The sequence below is a fragment of the Sceloporus occidentalis genome, unplaced genomic scaffold, assembly GCF_023333645.1.
Source record: "Sceloporus occidentalis isolate IW3139 unplaced genomic scaffold, rSceOcc1.0.p SCAF_11, whole genome shotgun sequence".
In the NCBI taxonomy this organism is placed as follows: Eukaryota; Metazoa; Chordata; class Lepidosauria; order Squamata; family Phrynosomatidae; genus Sceloporus; species Sceloporus occidentalis.
Window position 1 is genome coordinate 7,665,267 of NW_028316991.1, and position 11,201 is coordinate 7,676,467.

The 11,201-nt window shown below is 47.1% G+C and overlaps 1 pseudogene; it reads right to left on the reverse strand.

Annotated features, from left to right (window-relative positions):
• Nucleotides 1-239: 239 nt before the first annotated feature.
• Nucleotides 240-8,154, reverse strand: LOC149305498 (zinc finger and BTB domain-containing protein 10-like; annotated as a pseudogene).
• Between the last annotated feature and the right edge of the window lie 3,047 nt (nucleotides 8,155-11,201).

Here is an 11,201-nt window from a genome sequence, read left to right on the forward strand (position 1 = left end):
CTCTATATTTCAACCAAATGGTTGGATTCTGTACAGTCCTGTGCAAATATTAAAAAAAAAATTAAAAATAAAAAAGACAAAATAAAAATATTTTTTGCTATAAGGCTTTGACCCTACAGTTTTCACAGCAATAACTATTGTCCAGACCGGTACCATGTTTTGCCTTCAGTCCCAAATGTCTAAACAACCAAACTCTCTGTCCTGATGCAGCACCCTTGAGTCTAAATGCCTGTTGGCCGTCAGTCATCTATCGTCATGCAAACATCTCCTGAATCATCCCATCGAGGTGGAGGTTTTTGTCTTTCCCACTGTGAGGGGTCGTTCTGTTCTCCCCAACGCGACGGGTCGTTCTGCTCCGACCACCTAGAATGATCATTCTGCTCTTCTCCATCATCTACGAGGTCATCATCTGCATCAACTGTCTCCACAGGGTCATTGTCATCGTATTCTTCATCCCTGGGGAAGTCTGGATCTGCTGCTTGTTCAGCACCTGACTCCTGAAGCCCTGGTTGTGATTTATCCACACAGTCTACACAAACTCCATAGCGTCGAGAGCCATGTCGAATTCCCACACTGGCTGCTAGCATGAAGATCTTCTTACACACCATGCACTTGTATTTTTTATCCTTTTTGTGCACCTAAACAAAAAAAAAAAACAAAAAAAAAAAGTCAGTATCAATTACAAATAAAATGACAAGAGCATTCCAGAAACGTGCAAGGGTTTTAGTTAAAAATTATCTGCGGTACTTCTTACAGATGGAGAAACATGCTCAAGGCAACGGTTCGCCCTCGCCGTCTCCCACAAAAATCCAAAACAGATATTTACATCAAAATAAGGGAAGGACGCACTTAAAAGTCTAAATTATTTTTCTTCGAAAAGTCAGGCGAAATGTGAGAATATTCTGGAGCATCTTCTTCAGATGGATTTCAAAAGACAAGAGGTCCTGAAAGCCAATGAACGCCATACTTTTTCTATATATAAAAAAACTACCCACTAACGACAGGCTGCATTTTCTCAGAGTAACAGGACTAACGCTCGAAACCTTTGCAGGTCTTCATTACATGGAATATACTGTAATGGTTTCATTGGGTTATCATTGTATCCGTTCTATTTATTAAATAAGGTCATTGACCCCATAAACAGTACAGCCCTGATACACACGATCCGCCCGTACAACAAGTAACTCAGGGGGCAAAAAGGGGAAGGGAGGATGGATAGAATATTTAGATATCAGCGAGAGCGACAGAATAGTACACGGGGGGTGTCTCTGCCCGGTAACCAGCAGCGGGTAAAGAGATACCTAGTCTGATGTAGACGCAGTCATGTGATATAAAGTGGTTACAATTCTTTATCTATCTGTCCTCTATTTGAATACAAAATGTATACAGACAGATTATCAATGCATGTTTATTGTAAATTCCCCATTAACATTAAAAGAATGATAGCCGAGAGGTCCCATTACATTAAAAAGTATGCTTGTGCCCCGCAGCAGATACGTGCCGCCCAACGATCTCCCTGCACAATGTATTTACCCCCAGCCGTGGTGAGGCTGTCTGGGACATTAGACCGTCTCTTTAAATGTAAGTCATTCATGAAATGCACTTTGTTAAAGGCATCACCATGCTTTGATTTAAAGATATGCCAAACAGAGTTAAAGATACAGTTTAATGTCTTGGACGGCCTCTTCATATAGAAGTACTTCAATATGCATTCTTTAACAGTCATCAAGAAAAAAAATCCCCAAAAATATAAACTTGTCTGTGGCGTGACCATTTGCACCAACGCTCAAAGCAACTGATCAGTTTAATGACAGCGCTGGGGACCCCCCCCCCATGACATTCCTGTTCAGCACTGAAGCTGATTGGTGGTAAAGATATCATGTGTGTTGTAAAGCAGCGGCGTGCGCCTCATCTGTGAGTGGATCCCCGCACTGAACGAACAGCTTTGCATATGGCGTCAGCGGGATTATTTATCAGATGCTGCCTTCTGTGATCCCGATTACTGCAGCTAATCTTGGAGATTCCCAAACAGTCTACGCACAGATTTTCTGTACAGCTCCCGACCCGTCTTAAGACAGATGGCAGCTATGGAGCCCTGGTTTTCATCATCGACATTAAACACCAGAGGCGTCTGTCAGCCGTACCTGAGCCGGTCCTTGCTTCACAGGTCAGCACATTGCTAGTCACCGTTTGCTTCAACCGCTCTTTGCAAATAATTAGATAAAATAGCCAAATCTTACCAAGGAATGTCTTTTCACGTGTTCTCTCCTGGTAAACAACTTCCCGCAGATGTCACAACTAAAAGATCTCACTCCCGTGTGGATGAGCAAGTGTCTTTTTAACGTTCTTCTGTATTTTGCTACATAGTTGCAATGGGGGCATTTCAGCTTATTCATCAGTCCGGCGGATGCATCACCTACAGAAGGAATCAGCGGGTTTAGCGTAATAGAGATTTAAAAAAAAAAAAAAAAAAAGAAGACACGGACAAAAATTAAAATACGCCTTTGAATATTATAAGAGCTCACCGTTCTCCCAAGTATCCCTCGTCCACGACTCCGGGAACATCCCAAACTTGAATTCACTTGAGGTACCTGGAAGAAAATCAGTTTGTAAGCTTTGGCCTGCTTTAAGAGGCGGTTTTTGCCATAGTCAGTCATCAGTGACGCTGGCTTTAAAAAAGGGTTAATATTGGTAGATTTACACTGTAGAAATAGGAATGTAGTTGTAACGGGAGCAGCGCCCCTCCACTCCTTCCCGGAGCCCAAAAAGATATGTATGTTTTTCACCAGCGCCTCTAAATTCACTTTCAACATATATTGAAATTCTAAGAGGCCCCCCCCCCCGTTGTGAACGAATTCAGGGCGGACATTTCTGCCGCTGGGCTCCTTCAACGGAGCCGCGTCTGCACTGCTTTTATTTACGTTACAACGGTCATCACTATCACCGGCCCCCATGTTTGTACTCGGCGAAGCACACGGCGGGGGCTGGAAAGGTAATTTTTAACCAGAGCTGCATTCTTTGTAAAAGGTGCAGCACCATTAAAACTGCGGGCTCATTATACATCGGGCTCACAAGAAAAGGCTTTAGAACATAAACTGGTGATTTTAAAATAGTGTACTATATACATAGAATGAAGACTATAAACACAGCAGATCAGCAAGCAAAGGGCAGTAAACCTGGGTGAAAAAAACAGCTTCCAAAAGCAGAAAGAAGGCAGCGTGCGGCTCGGGACACGCAAGATCCTACAGGTGCGTTACCATACAGCCCTGCGGCTGATCCTCGCAGCAACGAAGGCTACCATACAGCCCTGCGGCTGATCCTCGCAGCAACGAAGGCTACCATACAGCCCTGCGGCTGATCCTCGCAGCAACGAAGGCTACCATACAGCCCTGCGGCTGATCCTCGCAGCAATCAACGCAACTTGTCATCTAATCACGGTGCGGGAAACTTACCATGTGCTGCTGAATAAATCACATGTTAACTTCCATTAACGGGCGCTTCTAAAACTCGTGCTTCAGTATAAAAGTATTGTAAGCATTTGGAGATATTTGAAGCATGAACTTATTGCGGCCCTATCAGCCATGGAAGCAGCGCCACTCGGACGGCGATGGATTACGTGTTATGGACCTGTCTAAATGTCACAAACTATAAAGAGATTATTAGAACGGTCAAACGCAAGAGCATACGGACAACTTGACGTAAAGAACTAAATGCTTCGAGAAAAAAAAAAGGCGTTTGTGCTACGCGGCCCCTCGAGAAGTCACGAAGGAACTGGCCCGGACTGAATTCCTAGAGAAATCATTTAAACTCCTCTGCCCCCAGCTAATGGCACCGGTATGCTGTACAACGTTATCAGGTTCAGCACTGAGTATCACGGCTCAAATACTTTGTAACTACACATTGCCAGACGGGATACTAAACCAGAAGACAAGGAGGATCCCGCAGCTCAAAACCCAATTCAGAATGAACGCTACATTTTCCATTCAGTGAATAAACTCTTCCGTGTTTTAACACCCCGCGTATAGAAGCGGGAAGAGAATTTGTAGTTTGCCAGCATAACGTACAACGCTCCACCCTGCCACCAAGATTCTGATAACGCGATCATACGTCACGTAGCGAGAGAGTTATAATTACTAGCAAGATCCTAAGGCAACATTACTTGTGTGGCTTTGTGTAAGCGGTGGGTGCCTTTGTCTCCGTCAATGTCTCAGGTTACACATGTTACAGGGCGTGCGACGGCTGCCACACCTCCACGGTGAGCTAGCAGGTAAAGTGTAATGGAGCCCCGCAGGCTTCACAATGCTTCATTACCAGCACTAGAGCCAACATTAACAAAAGACAAAGCCAGTCGCAGTCAATCAAACCCTCCGCTGTGCCTGCGAACAAACAACCGGCAGCGGGAAAAATACAGCGGTAACAAGTGTTTGCTCAGGTGCGGCAATACAATAAAATTCACCTGGCAGCACAATGGTTAAACCTCCCCAAACCACGCAGCCTCTTCCCCGACAGATAAGGAACATCCGTGCCAGCGACTTCCCGGCCTCCTCACTTATAGTCCACAAATCAAATTGCGCAAAGCCTGAAGACGCTAAATCGCCATCAGGCCCGGAACAGAACACCCAGCGACATCCGAGTGCAGAATCTGACACCTCGGCCACCGCAACAACCTGCACGCTACGGACTACCCAAGCGGCTCCACACAGCCAGGTTAACGGAAAACAGCACGATGTCCGACAAAATAACTGCAGAAACTATATTCCGGCCCTAAACAGGTTAATAAATAGCACTAAAGCGTTTGGATAATTATAATGAAATAATACACGGCGAACCAACGTTACCTGCCCCGTCTTGGAAGCACTGCACGTCCTCCTCGGGGTAAGGAACGGGTTGCTGGAGCATCGAGTTACCATCCACCTGAAGTTCGTTGTTCGGGGGGATGTTATAAACAAATCTTTTAGTAGTTTGATTTTTCCGCCGCGGCTTGTTGGGCTCCTGCATACCCACGGAGTTGGAACCCATATCATTCCACACAAACACCTTTGCCTGAGTCTGAGGCTCGATCTCCGTCACCTCCGGAGAACTATCCTGAATCCAGGTGGAGTCGTTGGACTGGAAGTTGTCTGTCGGCGTCTCGTCCAGATTAAAGCCGTCACCATCTAGCTTTGCATTGCTCGCCAGGTTAGTGAGATTGCGAGTGGCCCAGAAGCTACCGGATTTGGGGTCACGGGGCGAGTGGCCATCTTTATTCTTCCTTTTGTTATAGTTCACTACAACGCTCTCGGGAGCTTCAGACTTTATACTGATATTCAAGGCATCTTTGATGAAGTTACGACAGGACTGGACGACCTCCGTCATCTGCAGGTAGCTGGCCACCGTCATCACCTCGATGGCATTCTGGCTGGTCAGTACAAGGTTACCAGAGTACATGAAGTCCAAGATGACCGAAAAACCATGGACAGCTACGACATCTAAGTAGGTCACGGTGGTTTGGTCGCGGTTTTCCTTGTTTGTAAAGCAGTATAGGGTTTTAAAAAAACGGCTGCCAGCAACCAGGATATTTTTATGAGCTCGGAAAACCTTGCCGTTCACCACGATGTTGACATCGCAAAGAATCCCCTTCTTTCTCTGGTCATTCAGCTCTTGCAGCAGTTGGTAGCAGTAGGAGTTCTCATTTGGTTTAGCACTGTAGTCACTGTAGGTCTCTGAACCTTCCTGTTTTATTTCGGGCTCCTAAAACGGGAAGGCAAGCAAAATAAATAAATAAATAAAAACAACATTAAACACAATGAATATTCTGCATTTACTCTATTATACTTTACCATTCAAATGTTCGGGGTCACTGAGCTGTTTTCATGGAAAACAAGAACATTTCTAGCTGTGACATAATTTCAAAAGGGTTTTCTAATGATTAGTCTTTTAAACTTGGATTAGTGGCACACAGGAGTGATGGGTGATATTTCTGATGCATTTTATGCTATTTTAATGGACCCAAACCAGGACATTTTGACCCAAAACTTTTGAAGCGTAACTGCTTTTGGTCCCGGGGCACTAGTTAGTCTGATGCTTTTCACAAGACATTAGGCATTAAATCAGGAAGTCACCAAACGCACGCAAACGTACTTACAAGACGATGGGAAGTTAAGAGACTGCGGGTATACCTCTACTCACAAACGGTTAAATCGCTGCATTATATATACACACTATGGAACTTTATACGTTGTGTCACAGAGGGACACTATAAGTTACCCTAAAGTGACTGAGCTATCTGTAAGTTTGGTTTGCGTGAGCTTCTACGACGCCATCGGCTGGAGCAACAGAACAAAACTCTTCCAACCGAACTGCCGATAAGGACAACGTCCCGACACCGTCCCACGCCATTCAACAACGTTCACTTAACCCGCACGCTGCTGGCCCACTAAACCAGTGGATGTTAACCCACAGTGTACACCAGGGCATTATTCTACGTATTTGTGACTAGTATGGCATAAACCCTCAGCAGCCAGAGATAGAGCAACATCAGCCACCTCAATAGCCTGGCTGTTTTATGTGGTAGGTGCTCTGGGGGATATAGCATCGCTCTGATGAAGATTAAATAAAGACCAAGTGATAATGAGAGGGAGAGGAAAGAGTCTTACAGACATAAGACAGAAACAAACACCACAAGCTGGCACGGAGCCGTATTGCTTTACGGTACAGCCCTACCGTGACCCCGGCAGGGTGTGCGGCTAGCGTATGGTGTCACTAGCAGAGGCCGTTTGGGTAACAGCCACGTAGCGACACGTCCTTACAGCGGGACGGTTCGCGGGCGGGCGGCGCCCACCTGGGGGAGCTGGGGAGGAGAAAGAGGGGGGGCGCAGGAAGGGGAGCTGGGGGCCTCGGAGGAGAGGGCGGGGAGCAAACTTCCGGCTTGGGTCTCACACCAGCAAAGGCCCCACTCACAGTATGTAGGTCACCCCTCGCCACTCAGATGACTGCACTTAGCACCAACCCCCCCCCCCCGCACTGTAATCAGCTTACAGCAAGGGTGGGGTGCAAAGCCACACATCCCCAAGGACACGGCTCAACAAAGGGGAGGCTGATCACGTGACCCTACGCCTAGACCCCAGCAGTGCTACAAGACGACAAGCTATGCGTGTCCAGTGTTTACACATACATGGTTATTAAAGGGGCTTTCCGCAGCCCATCAGTGAACGCAGTGACACATACACGCTCCGTTACCCGTAATCTTCCTGAAGATCAGGGCATTCTGCCTCTGCTTTGTATAACGAGTGCACCCTCCAGACCCACCATAACCCCAAGCAACTGCCATCCAAGGGTGTAGTGTAGAGGACTACCACCCGATATGATGCGCGAGAAAGCCCTCGCGCCGGGAAGCGTTAGTAAAAGCACAATGACAGGAGCGACCCCCCGCTATCGCCGTACCTGAGCTGTGGGGTCGTTCATGCGGTGCTCGTTGGACATGTTGTGACGCAGTAGCGTGGCTCTCTTGTAGACTCGGGTGCCCTTGGTCAGCTCGTCGTGCCCCGACTGGCCCTCCTCTTTGTGGCACCAGGAACAGGACATGAGGCCGGTCTCCTGACTGAAGTGTAGCCAGGGGAACTCCTGCAGCCATGATCCCTGGAAGCAGTGTAGGTTGGGCAGGAGGGATTGGGATCTGGCTGCAGGAAGGAGGCCGAAGCGCCGGGGGGCATCCTCCTGGATAGAGCAGTCTTCCTCCTCTGCCGCCCCAGTGGACTCCGCTCTCCTGGCTTGGCTGCTCGTATCGTCTTCCTCCTCCTCTTCTTCCTCATCTTCGTCGTCTTCCTCGTCGCTGCTTTCCACACTTACCGAGCCGCCGTTGCCTCCAGCAGGAACCCCGGCTCCTTGCCTGTGCTCCCCCCGACCTGCCATTACCATGCCCGGGTAGGCCTCTGCCTCCTCGTCATCATCCAGTAGGCCCTCGGCATCTAACTCCACTTCTACCTCCTCTTCCCCTGCCGCCGCTCCACCTCCTCCTCCGTTAAGCTGCCGCAGGGACCAGTTCGTGGACTCGTCCACCGACAGCACCCCCGAACCGACGCCATTGTTGTTGTTATTGTTCACAGGGGCGACTGCAGAGGACAGGCCGCCGCCACCTCCCCGGAAGGCCAAGGTCCTGCGGTTCATCTCCGCCATATTCGCGGCTACTCTCAGCAGACAGTCCAGCCGGGGCCCGCGCCCTCCCGCTGGGGCCACCTCGCGCTCTGCCACGCGCCCTGCCTCGTGCAGCCCGGCTCCCTCTGTCTACGTTTGGGATGCCTCGGTCTCTGCAGCCGCGCGGGTGCTTCTGGGAGCAAACACCAACAGCAGCCGGTCACTGAGCGCTCGCTGTGTGTCCCAGCGCCTCTCACTCTACGTGACCCCGTGGGGCACAACGGGAACTGGAAGAAGCAGACTGCGCCCCAGGTATGCGTCTCCACGGTACGGATCTCGCCGAGGTCGAATGGCAAATGAACAACGGACTGCACCCACAATGCACCGGGGCGCTGTCCGGAGAGGGGGAGTCAGGGGGGCGGGTGAGGTGGGGGTGGGGGGAGCAGCTGAGGGAGGCCTCCTCTTTACACACACACACACACACTATAGCCTCACCCCACTGTCAGCGCTGCACCCTGCCTAGGGGCAGGGACTCTACCTTGCCCTGTTAGGGTCAAACTAGAGCAGCTCACTGTGCACACACTGTTTATACATACATACATACATACATACAGATACACACAGTCCCTAACACTGCTTATACATACATACATACATACATACATACATACATACATACAGATACACACAGTCCCTAACACTGCTTATACATACATACATACATACATAAATATATACAGATACACACAGTCCCTAACACTGCTTATACATACATACAGATACACACAGTCCCTAACACTGCTTATACATACATACATGAATGCAAAAAAACAGAATGTTGCAGTACCTTTTTTATTGGACTAACAGTATTTCAAATAATAGACGAGCTTTCGGGAGTCCTCCCTTTATCAAGTCAAAAGCATTTCTGTATGTAATGTAAGAGAAATGCTTTTGACTTGATAAAGGGAGGACTCCCGAAAGCTCATCTATTATTTGAAATACTGTTAGTCCAATAAAAAAGGTATTACACGATTCTGCAACATTCAGTTTTTTTGCATTCTTATACACTTGACTAATACGGCTACCCCAAACTACAGTACATACATACATACAGATACACACAGTCCCTAACACTGCTTATACATACATACAGATACACACAGTCCCTAACACTGCTTATACATACATACAGATACACACAGTCCCTAACACTGCTTGTACATACATGAAGATACACATACACAGTCCCTAACACTGATTATACATACATGAAGATAGACATACACACAGTCCCTAACACTGCTTATACATACATACAGATAAACACAGTCCCTAACACTGTTTATACACACATACATAAAGAGACACACAGTCCGTAACACTGCTTATGCATACATACAAATACACAGTCCCCAACGTTGTTTATTCATACGTACAGGTACATGCAGTCCCTAACGTTGTTTATACATACATACAGATACACGCAGTCCCTGACACTGTTTATATATACATACATACAGATACACGCTGTCCCTGACGCTGTTTATACATACATACAGATACACGCTGTTTATACATACATACAGATACACGCAGTCCCTGACACTGTTTATATATACATACAGATACACGCTGTCCCTGACGCTGTTTATACATACATGGGGACCTCAGAAGTCTTTTTTTTCAGGTTAATAACATGCAGATCTTTAATCTGTCATTCCAATAATACAATACACACAATGGGTCACCTGGTTGAGGTAAGCTAGTCCCAGTGAATGGAGCGTTTTATATAAGTGCACTGAATACGTCTGTTATAAGGCAGTGAATGAGATGATGTGGGACAAGGTGTGATAGGAACGAGAGCTCGAGTCTCCAAGCCTTCAGTCCCTGCATTTATCTGAACTGTATACACCATTTAGTACAGGTTTCTCACAGTCATGCTGAGACTGCCGGGACCTTTCTCACTGTAGATCCAATTCAATTACATTTTTCTTCCTTTCATTTGATGAATGAGTTCTGGTATTTTTTTTCTTGACGGCTCCTTCAAGCAGTCTTGTGTCTGATGTCAATGTGACAAAGGTGTAGGGGTTTAATACATTTCACAAATACGAAGAATTCCAATCTCAGTGAGGCTGCCAGACTTGCTTTAAAGGGACAGTAAACATATAATGACACCGCTTCTTCATTTGTTACATTAACCATTTCCATCATAAACTGTTCTGAAGGTTTGGGGGTCCCCTTCAGGTGTTGTGCATGGGGGGGGGGTGTCTTTGCTCTCTAGGCAGGATCTCCAATATATCTAAAACAATTAAAATATTGATAAAAAGATATGTCCCTTTAATGAATTTCCGATAACACAATCTGAGGTTCATAGGTAAAAAGAGCCCCCCCCCCCATTTTCCCCTTAGTAGCCTAGAGCAGCGGCGGTTTACCTGGAGTCTCCGGGAGAAACCTGTTGAGTACCCAGGTATGTAAATACTTCCCTCTGCCATTTCATAGCACATTACCAGAGCTCTACGTAAATAAGGTAACCCCGAGACCGATTCAAGTGGGACAGCCATTGATCTGCGTTTGCCTTTAGACAGGCATTAGCTCGTATGTTATAGCCCACTTTCCCACAATCCTCCGGGGCTAGTCTCCAATACCTGTTGTTAATATGCGGCAGGTTTAAGTAGAACATGTATAAATCAAGCACCTGCATTTACAAACATTTGTGACAAAAATGGGTGGTTCTGAGGAGCTCCGTGAATTCAGCGTGGTTCTGTTATAGGACGTCACCTTTACAATAAGTCAGTTTGTGAAATTTCATCCCTGCTAGATATTCCGTGGTCACCTGTTAGCGGTATTACTGGAAAGTACGAGCATTAAGTGGAGGACCACGTAAAGTCACAGAGCGGGGTCCCCAAACTTTCACTGGCATTAATATCAGCACAGAAACCGTGCGGCGGGATCTTCATGGAACAGCCGAGCAGCTGCATGCAAGCCTCGCATCACCAACTACAATGCCAAGCGTTGGATCGAGTGGGGTAACATGTTCTGTGGAGTGACGGATCTCACTTCTCTGGCAGTCTGATAGGCGAGTCTGTGTT